This window comes from Lycium barbarum, chromosome 11, assembly GCF_019175385.1.
Source record: "Lycium barbarum isolate Lr01 chromosome 11, ASM1917538v2, whole genome shotgun sequence".
In the NCBI taxonomy this organism is placed as follows: Eukaryota; Viridiplantae; Streptophyta; class Magnoliopsida; order Solanales; family Solanaceae; genus Lycium; species Lycium barbarum.
In genome coordinates this window covers 65,927,672-65,948,541 of record NC_083347.1, presented here as the reverse complement: position 1 = coordinate 65,948,541, position 20,870 = coordinate 65,927,672, and the positions used below count along the sequence as shown (strand labels likewise).

At 36.6% G+C, this 20,870-nt stretch overlaps 1 long non-coding RNA gene across 1 annotated transcript; it reads left to right on the top strand.

The window, feature by feature from the left end:
* The first annotated feature begins 16,073 nt into the window (after positions 1 to 16,073).
* Positions 16,074 to 19,438, top strand: LOC132618277 (uncharacterized). The gene is made up of 3 exons (XR_009574040.1): positions 16,074 to 16,226; positions 17,556 to 17,652; positions 17,746 to 19,438. It is a non-coding gene; the product is annotated as an uncharacterized LOC132618277 (long non-coding RNA).
* The last annotated feature ends 1,432 nt before the right edge of the window (positions 19,439 to 20,870 follow it).

Sequence of the window (20,870 nt, the reverse complement as noted above, 5' to 3'; positions counted from 1 at the left end):
CTTGAAGTGAATCCAAAGGGGGCCTTTGATCCCGATTTCGTCACCAAGTGATAAGTACTATGACTACTCCAGCGGGAGTGTTTCTATGATGATAATGATAATGACAATGTCGGACAAGAGAATGTAGCTATGATAAGTACGACCGGAACGACTCTACGACTAAGCCAAGTACTTCATATAAACATGAAAGCGATAAACTAATTTTTGGAATCATATTTATATTTTCTAGTTATAACTTATTTTCTAAAATACCTAAGATTTCATTTTCGGTTACTGTAACACTATTTTCCGTTGATAGTTTCGCCTTAAAATACTTGTTCCTTCAAGGTGAGACAAAGCTATCACTAGCATTCCGTAATGTAATCGGAGGTCACCGACCTTATGTCACTCCGATGGATACATGATTTTCCTTGGCTCTCTTGTGCGCTTATATGACATATGTATATATATAAAACGGGTATACGTGTATGGGTATGTATATATATATGACAAAGTAACTGTATATAAGACATGTATATGCATAAAGGATGAGTAAATGTACGTGTATGTGGGGAAGAAGGGAAGGGCCACTGTTATATCACCACCTGATTCAGCTGGATTCCATCCTGGACGCGGGATTCCCGGACGCGGGATATGGGATGAGCCGTACGCGGCGTCTATATATATATATATATATAATGTGTGATACATATGTGATGTAATATGTTGGGTCATCGTTGGGGAGGGGGTTGGGAGAGCCGATTGTATTCGGCATCTGTAAATGTAAATGAAAGATACAGTCTACTGAATTGTACTATTTTCTGTATACATGAATAAGGGACACCGAGGGGGTTGGGAGAGCCGATTGTATTCGGCGTCCGAAAACGTGAGTAAAAGCTACCGTTACTAAAATGTACTGTTTTCTGCGCACGAGAATAAGTAATATAAAAATGTTGACTCCTATGCCTATGAAAAGAAACGTTCCAAAGACGAAAAGGGCAAGCCTATACGATAGCCCACCTGAAAAGGGGCCTCCCTACGTACAGGTTACTTTCTTGCCCCATTATACGGACTATGGCTCCGTGATATTATTATTGATCGCACTCTATGTTACTGCTTGCATTATTTTCCATGCCTTACATACTCGGTACATTATTTGTACTGACGTCCCTTCTTGTGGACGCTGCGTTTCATGCCGCGCAGGTCAGCAGGTATACGGACCAGATTCCTAGCGCCCTATCAGCAGCATTCGACAGCGCTCCAGTTGTTCCGGAGCCTTATATCATCGGTACTATTTTGTGTATGTATTTTCGGGCGTGACAGTACTCGGCCCTTCCTATGTATAAATGTACTATGTCTAGAGGCTCGTAGACAGATATACACCGTCAGCTATGTACAGTTTAATGTATTGTATTCCGAATGGTTCGCGTTCTGGTGTAACGCGATATTAGAAAGTTTACTGCAAATGTTAATGTTTAGAAAAAAAAAATATGGCACTGTCTATACAGGATAGCTAAGGGGTGCTCGGTACAAGTATCGGGTACTCGTCACAGCCCCTAGTCGGGTCGTGAAAATTTTTCACCTTTCCTTGTCACACCCACATTGTTGTTACTGAATTATTACCCTTCTTATCAAGTACCCGCTTGGTCTCATTTTTAGTATAGAAATATTCGTAGATTACATAACTATTCTTGTACAACTTGTATAGAGTATATCCAATCTTAGTATAGTTTTCCCCTCTCCTGGTTCATTCTGCTTTGTATATCTTATTTGTACTAAAACTCACTTGCTGTCTTTCTTGTCCTACACCTTTCCCTTCCTTTATTCACCATTTGACTTCCTCGTATCCTACTATAGGATATTTCTTATCCCTTCTCCTTTGCTATTTCTACGTCACAATATCATTAGCAGACAACTCTGTTGCCATCATCTTAACTTCTAATCCGGTATAGCATTGCTATCCTTCGTAACATCTCTTAAGTTATTCGTTACCATTCTCTTGTCGTATTCTGCCTTTTTATAAGCACCCCCTTTGTAATGCCATATTATTCGAGATCTTTACAGATGCTTCTCCGCACTATCTCATATACCATCTTGACTTCCATCCATTCATTGCTAGCATCCAAGTCTTACTAACTTGTTCCACCACAGGGTCTCACTTGAAGTTTAAGCACCTATATCAAATATATTTCAGTGTCAATTGTTTCCACTTATACTTACTTTACTTTCACCCGCTTCCCCCCTTTGGGGTTGTACTTATACCATATCCATGTCTTTTCTTTATCATTTATAACTTAGATTACCCATGTATGAAACTCCAACACAATCACGAGGCGATGAGAACTCTCGATATATAGTACAAAATCTTATCTGATGATTGGTACTTGAGTAATGTAATTAATGTGGCAATTTATCTGAAGCCACCTTCCATTCATTCCAATCAGTAATTTGCTAGTGCTTATAGTCGTTTCAATTTTTCTGTTCGGTAGCACTTATATTCTAATGATAAGTGTTCAAAGATCTGCTGTAACATTATCTTTATCCCAACCTGTATTATATGTTTCCTTTAATAGATTTACAATACATTATTTGTCCTTTAGGCCTACAGTTCTTGTCCGTTAAGGATTCCACTATTTCCGAGGTGAAGTCATATACACGCAGTACTCCTTTATGCCTTATGCTCTTTTACCCTTGTTGTGTACCCAACACTGACTTACTCAGAATCACATCAAGTTCGTCTTAATAATGGTTTATCTTATCACCTTGTCGTCATACTACACTTTTAAGTTCATAGCTATATATTTCCCTTTTGTTCTATACTCGTACTCAATTAATCACGTCTATCTTAGGTGTTTCCTTTAGAATTCCCTTACCATTTCTCGAGTCTATGTCCATCTTTTATCTTGTACACGAGGAATCTTATTCTACCTCTATATCCTTCGGAAGACACTACTTCTACATAACCCCTTTCTCATTCAAAACATATTTTGTTCATCCCTCTTTGTTCTTATCATACCAGTCACTCTCCGGCACTCATTCTGCTTCTTTCCTCATCTTTCTATAGTTTGGTCTCTTCACAACTCCGTTACTTATATTACTCGTGTTCTCGGCTGCGCTGTTATCTCGCTTTCGTTTTCGTTATCACATAATCTCCCTTCTGAACTTTCCCTATAGAACTTTGTAAGTTTTTCTTATTTATTCTATACCTTGTCTTTCCATTTCACATTTGCTTTTATACTTTAGTCGCATAGATCACGTCATCTCTTTTAGTCACTTCCTCACCAGACATTACTCATTTTCATAACAATCCTTATTATATTCACATTATATTCTGGTCGTAATCAATCCTATAGTGTAACACTTCTTGACCTTTTATCCTTTCTGGTTAAGCTTATCCTTAATACCTCACAAGCTGTGTTATCAATACATTCATATTCGTGACAATTCTTCTTTCTTTGTACTCTTGTCTCAAGCATATTATTACTTCTTCTAACTATAAACTCGTTGTAATTTACCCTTGCTTGTCAATTCCGTTGATACCATAATATAACACCCTATTAAGATTTGCCAGCCTTTCCTAAATCATCTTTTAGTATCTCAAGCCCTTCTAAATTACCCTAGCATTTCCCTTTTTACCATATTGATACCGATCTCATAATCACTATTACCATCAATTCAGCGGTTAACTTATCTCTCGAAGTCGGTCGTACTCGCAACTTAGCCAAATCTTATCATCACTTTTGACACGACATTTCAAGAATATTACAAACTTATATATCATTCTCTTTTTATTTCTAGGAAAATTTTGGCAGAGTTTCCTCTGTATTTCTCACTATCCCAAAACCTGCACACAGGAAATACCAACAATGCCTCACAGGGCCAACATACACATATATATTATAACGTATCGTAGCCGCACAGGGCTTCCCATATCAGTCACAGGATGAAAATGACGAACTTACCTCGTGTATCCAACTCAAACTGTACCTGTCACACTTTCCTGTTTATTTTCCCTTTCAATCTTTAACTGCAGGTTTCAAACATACCTGCAGCATTCATACTATGTCTAACATATATTCTGCTTACAGTTACTGATTCCTTTAGCTTCTTCTGTGCACACTTTCTAACTGCACCCATCTACAATATATACATTCAACCCATTTCCTTGCTATACTTACCATAACTCACCATACTGATGGCCAGTTTGCCATTCCGTATATACAAATTCTCATTATGTAACCTTGATATCCAACTTTCACATGTATGTACAACTATTTTCCGTCTTAGATTTCAAAATTCCCACGGTGATGGGAACACCTTGGTCACTGTTACTCGTAAATACTTGGTTGTCGACCTCTTTGATTTCCAGTCGCCACTATTAAGTAACAATCTATAACAAATGCACATACATAGGAAATTTCGATGTCTCATATACCTGTAGTCGATCAGTCTCTAGTCTGATCTGCTATAGGGCGAAGTGTGCTCCTTGTCATCATCTGCCCGCCATCTACTCGTCTGGCCTTCATCATCTTCCTCATCGGAGTCCGGGGAATGTAGGTAACCAGGCAACTCCTGGTTTACCGACGACCAGGATAGGGGGCTGGAGTAATCTGTAACGCTTACCAGGGTAGCCGTTCTAACGTGGTATCCTCCCATAGGAGCAACTAGCCTCTTCATCTTTCGCAATTCTGCACCTACCTACAGGAAAAGAGGTCAGAAACAATCTTTCCTAGACTCTGGCTCTATCGCACGATCTAAGACAGAAGGAAAGATAATATCCTAAATATCCTGTAGCTTCCTGTTTATAGATGTGGTGCACAACACACCGATAAACAAGACTCTACTAGACACGGTCTGTAAACACTCCGAGGATGACCTGCTCTGATACCACTTTTGTCACGACCCAGCCCCGTGGGCCATGACTAGTGCCCGAGCTGGACACCCATATGTACCTGTTAAACGTAATCGGACTGATACTATAGGTTCTCAATCAATCACAACGTAATAACATACGCAAGCCGACGAGGCTGCCACTATATATATACCATTATGCTACGCAAGCCGACAAGGCTGCCACTATGAAACGATAACATATGCAAGCCGGCAAGGCTGCTACAACAACAGAACATCCACAATAACTATATAGACACAACTGATCATAATCTGTATACAACCCACGCACATGTCTACAGACCTCTAAGAGTACTAATAGTGAAATACGACGGGACAGGGCCCCGCCGTACCCCTGGATAAGCATATACTTATACATTAGAAGATCTGTACCAAAAGTCTAGACTCCGGAACAACGGAGCTCTCCAAGACAGCTGAGTAGAAGTCCTATGCTGAAGGATCAACGAACCGACTATCTGTACCTGCGGGCATGAAACGCAGCCCCCCGAAGAAAAGGGGTCAGTACGGAATATGTACTGAGTATATAAAGCATGAAATACAGTAAAAAGGATCATAACTGAAATAAGGAGTACAGAAAACAACTACAATGTCCAGATGTTACACCTCGGAAATCTTCCGTTGGTACGCAAGTGAATGAACTAGTGAGGAGTATGAGTATACGATATTTTCATGGGCGAGCGATGACATTCGATGATTCTAGGTGAGAGTTCAAAGATGTTAGAGATGGGGGAAGAGGATTGCCAAGAGAAGGCAAAGTATTTTGATAAGCATCGGAAAGAAATTACGAGTGACGAGTTAGTAAGGGCTTAATGATGTCTTGGAGAAGAGTGATAGCGTCCCTTGGATTGGTATTGAAGTGTTGAACAAGTGTTAAGAAGGTTCCATAAGGATTGGAGATCAAACGAGACGACGAAACGAACTTCGGGATCACTGGGGATTATACGACCAAACATACTGGCCGTATAATTTATACGGTCCGTATGTTTGGGACCGTATAACCAACCCAGATTGGCCAAACTCTCTGTACCAATTGTACGACCAAACATACGGCCCGTACAATTTATACGGACCATATGTTGGTCCGTATGTTTGGTCGGGACAGATTTTGTCCAATAAATGTAAGGGACCAAGGTTATTTCATTTCATTTCTTCTTGACACCCCTTCTCTCTAAAACATCTCTCTACATATATTCCACAAGTTTTCAAGGGTTTTTAGTGATCAACAACACAAAATAAGTGAATCAAGTGTAAGCAAACCTATTGAAGATCATTCAAGTCAAGAAATCCAAATGGAGAAAAACTAGGGTTTTTGCTCAAGTGGAGTATTTCGACTAAGGCTTGTTCCTACAACATCTAAGGTAAGATTTATGGTATTTATATGTTGTTTAAGGTATTTGGAAGTTGAAATTCTTGGATTTTAGAAGAGTATAGCAAAATGGGTCATGAAAGATGAATAGTGACGTTTTGAGAAATAGTTTGAATTAAATCATGATTGTTGTTGTGTTGTGACATGAATGGGTTATAAATGACGTTAAAATCATGAAATAGGCATTGTATGTGAATGGACGAAATCGTGTGTTATGGTCTTGAATATGGAAAATTGGAAGTGAATTGAGAATATGGATAATGTAGACGACTAAAGGCTATTGTTATGATATTGTAAATGTATTGTTGACGTTTGGGAGTTGAATTATGATATGGAGTAATGTTGTATAAATAAAGGAGATGCTGTCTGATTTTCCCCTAGCTTTAGCCATTTATGCTAGTTGTCAATTCTAACGATAGTATGGCCTTGATGAAGGTATAAATGCAAGTGTTGAAAGAGAGCGTGCAAGTGCTATATAGTCGAACGAAAAGGTATGTAAGGTTAACCCTTCTTTCATAAGGCATGGTTCTTTGGCCTAACGTCTAAATCTTCTATAAGTCTATGATTTCTTCAAATGATTGACCTTCCGAGCTAATAAGCTCACGATGCTTGATGTGCTACGATAGTACTAAGTTCCTCGTATGACGAGTAGGCCTATAAGATAGATGTAATGATAACAACGAAGATAGTGATAATGATGGTAATAATGACGAGAATAATGTGATGATTAAGATGCCTATGGGCTATTGTATGTATGTGTGCCGATGAAGGGCTATGATAAGACCCCGAGCTTATGATGCCGGGTAGAATGTATGTATATGAATATGTATAGAGTATGTATATGACTACGTAATACGCGTGCACTTCTGCAGAAGGTACGGATAACCTTGAAGCCTTGGTAGGGCCAGGTATGTATAACCTTGAGCCTTGGTTGGCCAAGTATGTATGAAACACCGATCCTTTATGGCCGGGTACGCTATACACAAGCTATATAAAGGCTATAAGTATGGATATATACATATATATATATATATATACATATATATATATATAAATACATACATACGTATATATGAAGCCTTGGTAGGGCCAGGTATGTATGACCTTGAGCCTTGGTTGGCCAAGTATGTATGAAACACCGATCCTTTATGGTCGGGTACGCTATACACAAGCTATATAAAGGCTATAAGTATGGATATATACATATAGATATATATATATATATATATATGACATCAATATGAGTACGAATATGCTAAGGATATGTAAATGTTGTGCAAAGGCTATGTATAAGCAATGTATATGAAATGTAGACGATATGAATAGGTGTGTGAATACGAATGAACAAGATTTTGTATACAGATACATGATGGAAATGGAATGTCACATCCCGACTTTACTAGGGTGTGATGGGCACCCGACCCCATACTCGGAGCCGAGCGAACCCGCTGACTCTTATTACATACATAATCCTTTGGACTTTTAAATCAAATAAAAATGAAACGCATAGCACAACTTTCAGAAATGTTCTTTTTCGTTGCTTTCAAATCGAACAAAATCTGTAATCATATAGAACTTATATCATAACACAAATGACACATCGGCTGATGAAGTCGCTTTCAAGATTGACATACTACACCCACGACTCTGTCTGCAAAGTCTCTAACTTCGAACAAGACATCATAGCATAGTACTCTGTCCCGGCAACACTCCAGAGCAAATGGAGCTTGCCAACTCCGCTGGAACCTCTTCTGTAATAGCTTCTACTCATCCGGGTGTACCTGCGCGGCATGAAACGCAGCCCCCGAAGAAAGGGGGGGTCAGTACGAGCAATGTACTGAGTATGTAAGGCATGAATAGTAACATAATAAGGGATATAAATATGAATAATAACAGAATGGAAATACCGAGCATATCATGAGGTAAAAGAGTAACCTGTACATCTGAGTGCCTCTTAGGGCGGATGCCATGCATGCTTAGTGCTGCGGAACGTGCAGCCTGATCCATATATAAATATACTATATTATATTGTTGCGGAACGTGCAGCCCGATCCATATACATATATTGCTGCGGAACGTGCAGCCCGATCCATTTACCCATTTATCCCGCGTCTGGGCATCCCGCATCCGGGACGATATCATATCATACCAACTGATCAGGTGGCTACGCGTATATAACGCTCTCACCTTTCCCCTTACCCCATATACATATACATATATCATATCACAGCATGCATGAGAGCCCAAAGAAAGTCATGTATCTATCGGAGTGACGTAAGGTCGGTAACCTTCGATTATATTATGGAATAATCATCACGACTTTGTCTCACCTTGAAGGAACAATTACTATAAGATGAGACTAGCAACGAATGACAGCGCACATAAACCGACACCTGAAGACTCAGAAACAAGTTTCGGGTCGATCCGATTTAGTATAAGAAAGTTATGAGTGTTTGAAGTACAGAACCTTCTACGAACGTTTCAAAAGCCATTTTTGGAAAATCAAAGCAATAATCATACCAAGTACCTTTAAACATGAAATCATTCCTATCATAGTCATCATAGAAATATTCTCATCCTTGCCATCATCATTGTCATTGCGAAACATATTCATCGTTATTGTCATAAGAGCTTACAAAATCATAAACCTCTGTTTTGGTAGAATACGGATACTTTGGAAAAACATTTACGAGTTATTGGGAAGAGAATCATGCCTTGGAATCATAAACATCTAACTTTTGAAAAACAAGTAAGATATGGAAACAATTATGAAATCATAATATCGGGATCATGCCTTTGAAAGAAAGGGACAAGCCTTAACATACCTGCTCCACGTCCTATTAGCTACGCTTAATTGTCCAAGCTCGCTATCGCTAGTCTACATTCAAGAAGATTGCCACAATCATTAGACTCATCATCATATACACTTGTCTTAGTCTTTCAAATAAATTCACTAATGATCTGTCGAAATTTCGGCAGCATCTCCCCTGTAAATACACCATCCCCGAGAATCTAACTCGGCCCAAATCATCAATCAACAATCCGAGAATTCAACTTGGCCAAACTATCAATAACAATACCAACAATCGTGCCAACAACATCAACAATCAATTCAAGATGCATTCTAACATTAACAACCTTTTGTCATACAATTTAACGACATTTCATTTATATTCAATTCAATTCACATAACATTCAAAACGACTCAATCAACATACTACTTCACCCGAAACCTTCCAATTCCAACAAGGACAATAACAACCTATTTCCTTCTTTCGAATTCAATCACAACAACCCAACTTACAATCTTCCAAGCCATGTCTCACTTCCAAATTCATGAATTATATTTACAACCTACACATTCTTTTCTTCCAAATTCATAACTCCACCAGCATCCTACATTAACAACTTCATTCATACAAATATAAGAATTCATGCTAGTGACACATTAACTTCCACAACGACACCACAACGATTACAACTTCATTTCAAGCCATTAAATCCTCATTTTACATCATAGAATCCACAACACAACAATCAAACTACTAAATAAAATCAATTCATTTGTTCTACACAATGCAACTATATTCGGCCAACACCCAATCATACCAAATTCATGATTTTTATCCATTTCTACACACTACTACATACACAACCATCCATAACATATGTAAAAGAGGATTGAACACATACCTTTCTCACTCAACTTCTTGGCTTGGCTAAGGTTTCCAACTTGCACAACAAATGCTTTGCTTGCTCCAACAATCACTCCATGTTAATGAGGGGCTTCCAATTACTTGGAATACTAGGAGAATTTTTTTTTTCTTGATCAATTTCCATGGCCTCCATTTTGAGCCATGGCCGAACCCTACCATATTTATCTCTTCATATTCGTAAGTTGGAAGATGAAATTGTCTTGCCTTGTAAGCATTGGCCTATATTTATAATTAGCTCCAACAAATGATAAGGGGACACATGCCCCCTTCTCCTTTTTTCTTGAAACTTCTTAAAATAAAGGATAATTATATCCTAATTTGTCATTTTTTGACTACATATATTATTGGTCCATATGGGCCAAGGCCCATATCTACCTTGGCCGGCCACCTTGGCCCATTTCATAATTTTTCTTGAAGTTTTATGAAATTCCCATTTTGCCCCTAGCCTTCCACAATATTACCATGAACCACTTTGTGAATTTTCCTTTTTACCCTTAACCTTTCTCCATATTTTCACACTAATAATATTCATAACCAACTTGTACATTAAAATAATTTTGGATGATGGTCATTCCCTTAACTTACCATGACTACCTTGAAATATCCGAACGTACAAAATACGGGATATAACATGAAATGTCCCTATGGAAAGCAAGTAAGTGCTATGACAATGATATTATTATCTCCCATTTTATGTTATCGTTTATGTTGTCTACTACGCTTTCTTATTGATGTTGATCATGCTTTACATACTCAGTACATTCTTCGTACTGACGTCCTTTTGTTTGTGGACGCTGCGTCATGCCCGCAGGTGGCCAGGGAGATAGGCTCGATCCATAGCTTCATTATTCAGGGACTACATTGCGGAGCTCCATCTCATCCGGAGCCGCAACTTTTGGTATAGATTCTTTTGTGTACATATTTATGGGCATAGCGGGGTCCTGTCCCGCTCATGTGATATGTTATAACCTTCTTAGAGGCTCGTAGACACGTGTATGTGGTTAGATGTGTTTGGCCTTGTCGGCCTATATTTTTGTATGTCATTTTGTTGGCCTTGTCGGCCCATGTACATTGATGTGGCATAGATGCCTATGATGATATGAGAAATGTTGTCGTCCAATTGGGACTAGTATGATTGATGACTAGAATGCATGATTTGATTTATGGCTCACCTAGACGTTATATGAGAGTATGTTAAAGGGGTGCCCGGGTGGGGTAGCACCGGGTGCTCGTCGCGGCCCTAGTCGGGTCGTGACACCAGAATACCAAAACACTTGTCCTTTTGAAACATAAATCATGCATGTCAATATCATATATCATACCCGGCCCATTATGTGACTCGGGGAACATGGTCGCCACCCCGTCTTTGGCGCCATAACACAACATAACTCCATAACACAACATAACGCCATAACACAGCATAACTCCATAAACACAGCATAACGCCATATCACAGCATAACTCCATAAACACAGCATAACGCCATAACACAGCATAACTCCATAAACACAGCATAACTCCATTATATATATATACCATATTCCGGCCCTCTAGTGAGGGACTCGGTGAATAATGCAGTGAGACTGTGCACGATAACATACCCGGCCTGGGACTTGGTGAAAGATATATTAAGGCATGCACGAGCAGAGTAGTGAGCAACCATATGCAATTTAAACATTATCAAGACTCAAACAGAATAAGAAGAAGGGATTAACACCTGAGTATCAATAACGACAATCATATCAAATATCCCTCGAATGTCATCATAAATAATATCAAAAGAGCCTTAGGAATAATAGACATATGTCAATATAGTATGAAATAGCTTATAGAAGTCAAGGACATTAGTTATCGTAGAGTTTCTAAGAATAGGAGCTTATATATATCGACTACAATCCAACGTATAGAAAACTGAAGAGGGAAGCTCGATCATTTTAAGAGTTCTAACATCAAGAAGTGAATAGAAATCATGAATCGCACTCGAAACTTATGAATAGAATTACCCCAAAGCTCATATAATTCGTCACTTAAATCTAAGACATGCCAAAAGAAAGAAGGGACAATTTTACATACCTGTTAACGATTAATCGTAATCTCGTTCGCTTCGTCGCCCCTTTAGCCTATTTAATATAAAAGTAACACTATCGTTAGTAACTATACTTTCTTGTTCGTAAATCTGTAGCCCATCGCTTATAGAACTCATTCTTTAACTTATTCTTTCTCGATTAGGGCTTTTCATTAGTTAAGGACTTAACGGAAATCGAGCAGCATTTCCCCTAAATAACTCGCCTAACCCGAACTTCCAATTAACCTCCTGTTATCACAGCAATACCAACAACAACAGTAATAGAAATATTCGTATCAAATCCTTACAATCCAGCCCATAAACAACTCAAACAACCCAATAACCTTTCTTAATCCTTTTCCAATCCAAATCATTAACATTTAAGATTATACACCAAACATACCAACATACGCTTTGTATACGATATGTTATACACTTCTTTCTTCCGAATTTAGAAGTCATATCAACGGCAACACGACAACAACATATGAACATAAACCACACTTTCAATCTTTCAACTCAACAATTCCATATAACAACTACAACTCCTAATACCAACGAATTCATGCAATTTCTTACTTCCAATTTCATCTAATACAATTTTAATCTTTCCATTACAACACCATTAATCCAACTATACCATGAAGTGAGAAGATCTTACCTTAATTTAATCGAAGTAAGTTCTACACTCACTTGCACCAATTGCACTGCTTCTTCTTTCTTCAATTTAAATTCTAACTTGCTACTTCCTTTGGGACGTTTAAATCACCTTGGAGATTTAATCTAATTTTTTTTTAATGCCAAGGCTGGCCGTGAACAGTGGCGGCCATGACCAGTGGCAGCCGTGAACAGTGCAGCCGTGACTGTTGATGTGCACCTTTGTTTCAAGAATGAAGATGAAGTTTGTGAAGGCAAAATGTGATTCACTAGTCATCACAATACATATATATGTAGCCCCTCCATTTGACACATGTCCAACTAAAATGACATGTGTCCCACTATGACATGTCATCCTCCATTATCCAATTATATTTATCCATGTATTGTAGTGGGGCCCACTTAATAATATAATCATAATTAATTAATCTCTAATCTCCATTAATATTTCTACACCAATTAAATTTACAAGCAATCGTGCACTCGTTAAAGATCGGGGATTAAAAGCCCTTGTCACATATCCCAAAAATAATTTTGTCCTTAAACTTACGTCGATTAGCTTACGAATAATCCGACGTGCAAAAATACGGGGTATAACAATTATAGGGGAAACTCTAGCGAAATTTTCAGAGAATCCCCAAGAACCAAACATTCGAGGACGAATGTTTCTAAGGGGGGAAGAGTGTTACACCTCAGAAATTTCTGATTTTGTTGCCTTGTGAGTAGGCTTACATGAGCTTAAGGTGATTATGAAACCCTTACGAGGTTAAGGAAGATATTAGATAGCTTAAGGTGCATACTATAACATTTTGGAGTTTTATGGATATGTGAAATGTAGTTTGTTGAAGGAAGTGAAATGTAAGTCGTGTTCGGAAAGGTTTTCACTATGATCGAGCTAATGTTATTTAGAATATCTATAGGGGATACTAAAGGGCTAATTGTATGGTTAATGAAGTATTATGTAAGTGCCAAGAAGGTTCCACGAGGATTGGAAGTCAAATGAATCAATGAGAGAAAGTTTCGTACAACTGGGAGTTATACGACCACTTATACAGTCCGTATAACTTTATAGGGTCCGTATAAGGGGGGTCGGTATAACTCGACCTTTACAGAAAGGGACTTTTCCATGGTGGTGTTATACGGTCCACTTATACGGACCGTATAAGTGGTCCGTATAAGTCCATCGGGCTGATTTTTATATTTTTGTATAAATAGATGACCTTGGTTCTTTTATCTCATTTTTCATTTTCCACAATTCTTGAGAGCTCAAAATCCTTCTCCAAGCATATTCCACCCCAATCCAAGAGAAAACAATGATCAAGAGGCAAGAATCAAGGTACCCATGTGTTAGAAGTCTTGCTAGGGTTAGTAGACTACAAGGAATTCTTGAGTATTGAAGCTAGGGTTTTCACCTGAGTTGATAGCTGCTCTAAAGCTCATTCCCATGAGATGAAAGGTTAGTTTTCATGTTATCATGGATGCTTGGTTGTTAAAGAACTTGCGTAGAAGAAAAAAGTGGGAAATGAGGGCTCAATGTAACTTTTATGATGTTTTTGAGTAGTAAGCTTACTTGAGTCATGATTCTTAGTATGATATGGGTATAATCTTGTTATGGAAGATGGTATTAGTGATAAGGAAGCATTTTATGAGAATGTGCTAAAGTGGGTGTGAGGTTGTTAGTATAAGTTGAACATAAGGATGAATTTTTAAGGCTTAATGGAATGTGATTACTTGATTATGATATTGTGGGTGTATTATGGATGTTTGGGAGTTGTTTTGTAATATGGCGTAAGTTAACGAAATAGGGGAAATGCTGCCTAATTTTCATTAGATCATGAATTATTCTAGTTTGAATTTAAGAGTATCATTAAGGCTTAACCATGGTACAGATCCTTCTAAATGTAGATTGTTCAAGCTACGACGGTGAACGTTAAGTAGTTGCGGAGACAAAGAGGTATATAAGGTTAACCCTTCTTTCATTAAGGCATGGTTCCTTTGCTATACATATCCTTTCATGAGTTCCATAATGTCTTCCAAATGACTCTATCTCTAAGATTACCAAAGCTAATGATTCTCGATACTTTCACGATACTAGAACCTCCTGTATATGAAAGTTGATCCTTTAAGGATAGATGTACCGAAAACGATGATATCAATGATGTTGATGATACTTATGGACTTTTATGTATATGCATCTAAGTATGTATGACTATTATGTAACACCGAGCTTATATGGCCGGGTATGATACGATACCTATTGCGCGCATACCACTGCAGTTGGGTACGGATAACACTGAGCCTTGGTAGGGCCAGGTATGTATAATCACCGAGTCTTGTCATGATCGGGTATGTGAAACACCGAACCTTCATGGTCGGGTATGATATGAAAGACAAGTAAGTAGATATGGTGAAGGCCACTAGAGATACAAATGACTCTATTACCTCCTTATGCTATATCTTATGATATCTCTTATGCTCCTACTATGATGTTGATTATGCTTTACATACTCAGTACATTATCCGTACTGACGTCTTTTTGTTTGTGGATGTTGCGTCATGCCCGCAGGTGGACAGGGAGACAAGCTTGATCCATAGATTTCTTATTCAGGGACTACATAGAGGAGCTCCATTTCATTCGGAGCTACAGCTTTTGGGTATTATTCTTTTTGTGTGCATACCCATGGGCATGGCCAGTGGCGAACCTAGCCTTATAGAAGGGGGTTCATCCGAACCTCCTTCGGCGAAAAATTGCACTGTATATATAAGGTGAAAATTATTTTTTATTTATATATAGTAGACATTGAACCCCCTTAACTTCTTTATTTATGGCTTCTTTATATTTTTGAACCCCCTTAGCATAAATCCTGACTCCGCCACTAGGCATGGCGGGGTCTTGTCCCGCCTATATGATGTTACCTACTCTTCTTAGAGGCTCGTAGACAGTTGTTTATGGTTAGATGTCTTTAGCCTTGTCGGCTTATATTTTGTACATCATTTTGTTAGCCTTGTCGGCTTGTATATATGGATATGGGCATAGTTGGTGATGATAATATAAATGTGGCGTTGCCCAATGAGATTAGTATTATTGATGTGTAGAAAGCATGTGTAGGCCATGTGGCTCACCTAGATGTAAATGTGAATGTACGATAAGAGGTGCCCGGGTGGGTTAGCACCGGGTGCCCGTCATGGCCCTCCGGTTGGGTCATGACAATTTGGTTCTTGGAATCTATCTATATATAATAGGAGAGGCAAAACAAGGATTGGATGACAAGTGTCATCACAAGAAAAATCACAATTTTAAAACACAAAATAAATAAATAAATAAATAAATAAATAACAGAAACTGGTTAAAAAAAACCGCAAAGAGCAAATAATAATTAAAAAGCCACTTGGCAAGATAAAAAGACCGGATAAATTCAAGCCGCAAAAATCAGTTTTGAAGAGCACAGTTTTTTTGAAGACCCAGTTTTGTTTCTCAATTAACATAACCCTAATCAGAATCCAAGCCCTGTGCTCTCTCACTTTAATCCAGGTTTTCCTACAAGTTCTCTTTGTTTCAGTAATTAGAATATGTATCTTCCGCTCTTTCAAAAATTTTCCATCTTTGTTTGGTGATCTTTCGTTATTTCATTGTACTTGTTTGCTGGTAATTGGATTTGGTGGAGATATCATAGTTTCTGTTCATGCATGTCACTAATTGTACCTGATTTCTTTTATCTTATTTTTATATAGGAATTTGGTAAATTAACTCATTGTCTGCAACTGGGCTTTTGAGCATTCAATCAATTTTTTCTTTTCTTCACATCGTAAGAACATTTTGTACATATCATTGAAATTTGGTTTGTTTTTCCCATTCCTCTGCTTCAGAAACTACTGGAGTGCATCCCTATTTATTTGAGTGGACGGAGCCCTGTGTGATCTTGATATAATGTTCTCGAAGGTGTTGTTTTCTGTTTTTGGTAGTGAATTTGGCTGGTGTATATATTACTATATGTTTTCTCTCTATTTTGCATGAATTTCATGATTAGCATTTAGCAGGAGCTGTAGTCAATGTGTAATAACCAGTCGGATCTGCGAGATCCGCAGAGTGGGTGTGGTATTTTGTAAACAGTCTAGAACAAAACTCAAGTAAAAATAAAAATAAAAACAGACATTTTGAGATTAAAGACAAAAATCCCTAAAACATTACCCGTTATGTGCTTTTCAAGATTTGACTCACCAAGAAGCCATGATTTGATATATTAGTTAAAGCCTAATTGACTAACTATCACTTAACGACTTTTAGAAGATAATTGATCCAAAGGTTTATGTATGATTATATGTGAGAGAAATTAAGCACAAACAATATGCTATCTGCGGCCAAATATCCACCTAAAGTGTAAATCTTCACATTGAAATGAAGATGAAAGAATAATGGGATGAGTCATTGCAGGAAGAGATTGAAAAGAAAATTGTTGATGCTAAATAAATTGGACTACCAGAACATAAGCCTAAAAATATTGTGATTAAACAAAAGAAACTTCAGCACAGATAAAACACCACTACCAATTTCTTCAACTAATAATAAACAGCTCCTCTTCATTTGTTGCTTTATCAATTCCAATTTCAGATGCATTTCAGAGAATTCCAGTAAGATATAGCAAATCAAAAGGCTTGAGAAAGTTCATCTTTTAATATATTCTTTAGAGCTCAATGTGATATTGCGTATTGTCGACTCCTGATTTCATTTAAACATTTACTGCAGTTGACTTAGTGATGTATTAAAATGTGCATTCTTCATATTATTCAGTCTATACTTTCAGTTTCAGGTATTTGTATTTCGTTTGGGGGTCGTCCGCATCATCTTTTTGCTCTTTTTCAGGTGATACCAAGAATATTTTCAGAAGCTACTAGAGTATATCTCTATTATATTTTTGCGGACGGAGCCCTTGTGTGATCTTGATAGGATGTTCTCGAAGGTGTTATTTTCTTTTATCTCATTCTGTTTTTTCAATCTGATTTTATTATTGAGTGACAATTGCTTAATTATATTACTTTACTTTTTGTTATAGAAATGCAGAGAGGAGGACGAACAGGGGCATAGATATTTTTTTTGCATTCCTCCCTTCTGGTAAGTTTTATTCATATTTGGTTTTCCTCTTTTTATTCATATTTGGTTTTCCTCTTTCATCATGTTTTACTGGTGGACTCTGTACATGCATTTGTTTGTGTCTTCAAATGTTTTTATGGGAAGTTTCTGCTTAGTTGCAGAAGTTGCTGAATCACTTAACACACTAAATTTTCATCCGCAGCGGAAAAAAAAAGGAACTTTTACACTACCAAGGTGGGTTAGACAAAATTTCCAAAATAATTAAGCAATTTTCTATTCCAATTTTACCCCTTAAGGATTTTATTAGGTAAACATCTATCGTTTAACAATTCCAAAGATACATCATTGGCATTCACCAAAATCGATTGACATGAAAACAAGTTCACCTATATGCCTTTGCTTATATCAACTAACTGAGATCAATATTAGTAATATTTATCTTCATAAATAGAGATGTATTATCTTAAGAAGTTGATATTTGTTTATCTTTTGACTCAAGTGATGTATATTAAGTGCTACTAGGTTAATGCTAAAATTAATTGTTGTTTGTTTGTCTTATATGAGTTCTCTGTAGTATAATACTCTCATGTGGGGAAAAACTAAATGGAGGAGAAAGTTCTCAAAATGGAAAATAGGTAGATGGAGAACAGTCAACATATCATGAATCCTCTGTTCCTTGCAGTTGCATTTTGCATATTCTAATTTAACATTTGTTGGTGATTAGGAAATCCTTCTTTGAGCTTTTCTTTTTGGCAGTATGAGTTTCTTGACAGTTTGTATATACCAATTTAAAAATGTGAAAGAACCAACATTCTTTGACATATCCTTTGTGTTCGATAATATTGGTTAAAGAAGAAAGAAAAAAAATATGGACATCACAGGGTGCGAGTTATGGGTATATAAGGACTGATAATAGAAATAATTGAGAGGTACATTTTGATGATCTGTTGCATCCTATATATTACTTTATAATTTTTATGTCGAAGTTGTTGGTTCGTGTTAATACCATAATTTGTGGTGGTATTTCTTATGGCGTCAATGACAGTTCTGACTATACATAAATTAAATCTTTATCTTATCAAAAAATACAAAACTTAAATTAATCATTGTTATTGTAGAAATTCTGACAGAGAAGGTTCTTGAAGGTAATTGAGAGGTATATTTTGATGATCTATTGCATATTATATATTATTTATTTTTGTGTCGAAGTTGTTGGTTAGTGTTAATACCAACCTGATTTGCTTAGGTTCATGATGTATTAATTTTCTATGTTTTAAGTGAGAAAAACAAAGAAAAGCTATTCATGAAGTGAATGAAGAATCTAAAGCTCCATTTCAAGATCAACATCCAAGATAGGGATTTCAACAACAAAAGAGCACTTGAGCAATTAAATATAGTGAATTCACACAAAAAAGATCTGCGAAGATACCAAATAAGTGGCTAATTTGGGAATGTATTGACCTATATTACCTGTTCTTACATTTTGTAAAGAATTCCCCAAAACCGTTGGAATCTCTATTTGAAGTGCTGGAACTCTATTTTAACTATTAGGGCTCATTTAAATTAATTGTTGTGCTAAAATACAATTGTAAGACTCGATATTGTACTTGGGGTTACTGTTAACGCAGAGGATAAGGGTTAATAGTTTTGGGATCTAAGCCAGTCATTTTTTATAATACTATGGCCATTTTGTCCTCCCAAGCCAAATAAAAATAATTGTACTTCTTTATATGGCACATTTGATATTTGCTCTGAGAAAAACATACGTAAGGAATTCAATCTATGCTTCTGGATTTTGTGCATCACATGAGGCTGGAGATGTTGTCAGTCCATCGATAGGTTATACATGCAACTGGAAAGATAAACTTCTTATGTGTAGGATATTATGATTTTTGAAAAAAACAAAAACCATTTATTTAGAGCATATTAGGATTTTGAAAGATTACACCATCGTTTCAAACTCTTTCTTGAAGTAAACAAGACGATATCAGTCTTTGAGACGAACTTTGTCACATTTGAGATAAAAAGATGTATCTGCAATTTTCATGCCAAAGTTTAAAAAAAGATCGCGCAATTAAAGTCTCAAATTATAGAAAATCCAAAAAAGTTTCAAAACCTTATAATCAATTTCATTTTGCGTTTAGATTATCCCAAGAGAATTTTAGATGATTAAAAAATTATTGAATTATGCATGTAGGTTGATAGTAGCATCATTATCGAGCTAAGTAAAATACTCCTAACCAACTTATATTTTGGCCGTAATAGATTATGCTACTTTTGGTTGAACAAAATGTAGCAGTAGCAATATATTTTTTACAATATTATGATGGTATTATCAAGCAAATTATATTAAACAGATTGTGTAATACTTTTCAACATTATGATGGGATCGTGTATCAATTCAATTATAATTGACTATCAATTGTGGTACATTCTCATTTCAAAAAAAAAAAAAAAAACCATAAATAAACTAAAATATCTAAGATTACTTGACATTAAGCTACTTGGTCAGTAAGTAATGAATAAAACACAACGATAAGGATTACAGATGAATCTACCTTCCTCAAGCTACTATAAAAAGTTTCTTTCTAAGTTGTATTTTTTTAAATTGAAAGATGATATAGTGTTATTCTTTACTGTAGTATTTTTGAATTGATATGAGAATTACTCTATGTTAATAAATATCCATATTCCTTTTTGTTGGTCGCAAAATTCAATCTTCTATCAGGTTGCACTCTTTCACAAAAGAATATTAATTTAATGCAACTTTTGTTATGATTATTTTTTCCTCTCATATTTATATATTGGTTTGTTTTTCTTAAGTAATAACTATTATAACCTGTCGACATGCTAAATATGCTAACGTTATTTCATGTAATGAGTACAATTTTACAACAAGTTGAATCTTGAAATTGTTCGATAAACCATAACAATTACTATATTTAGCAAACAACATTTTCCGTATAAACCATTACAATTATAGGAATCTTTCATACTCCTTTATGTCTACCATATTTTCAAGTAACATTTTCTCATTATTTTTTATATTTAGATCTCTCCACGCAACGCGCGGGTACGGATACTAGT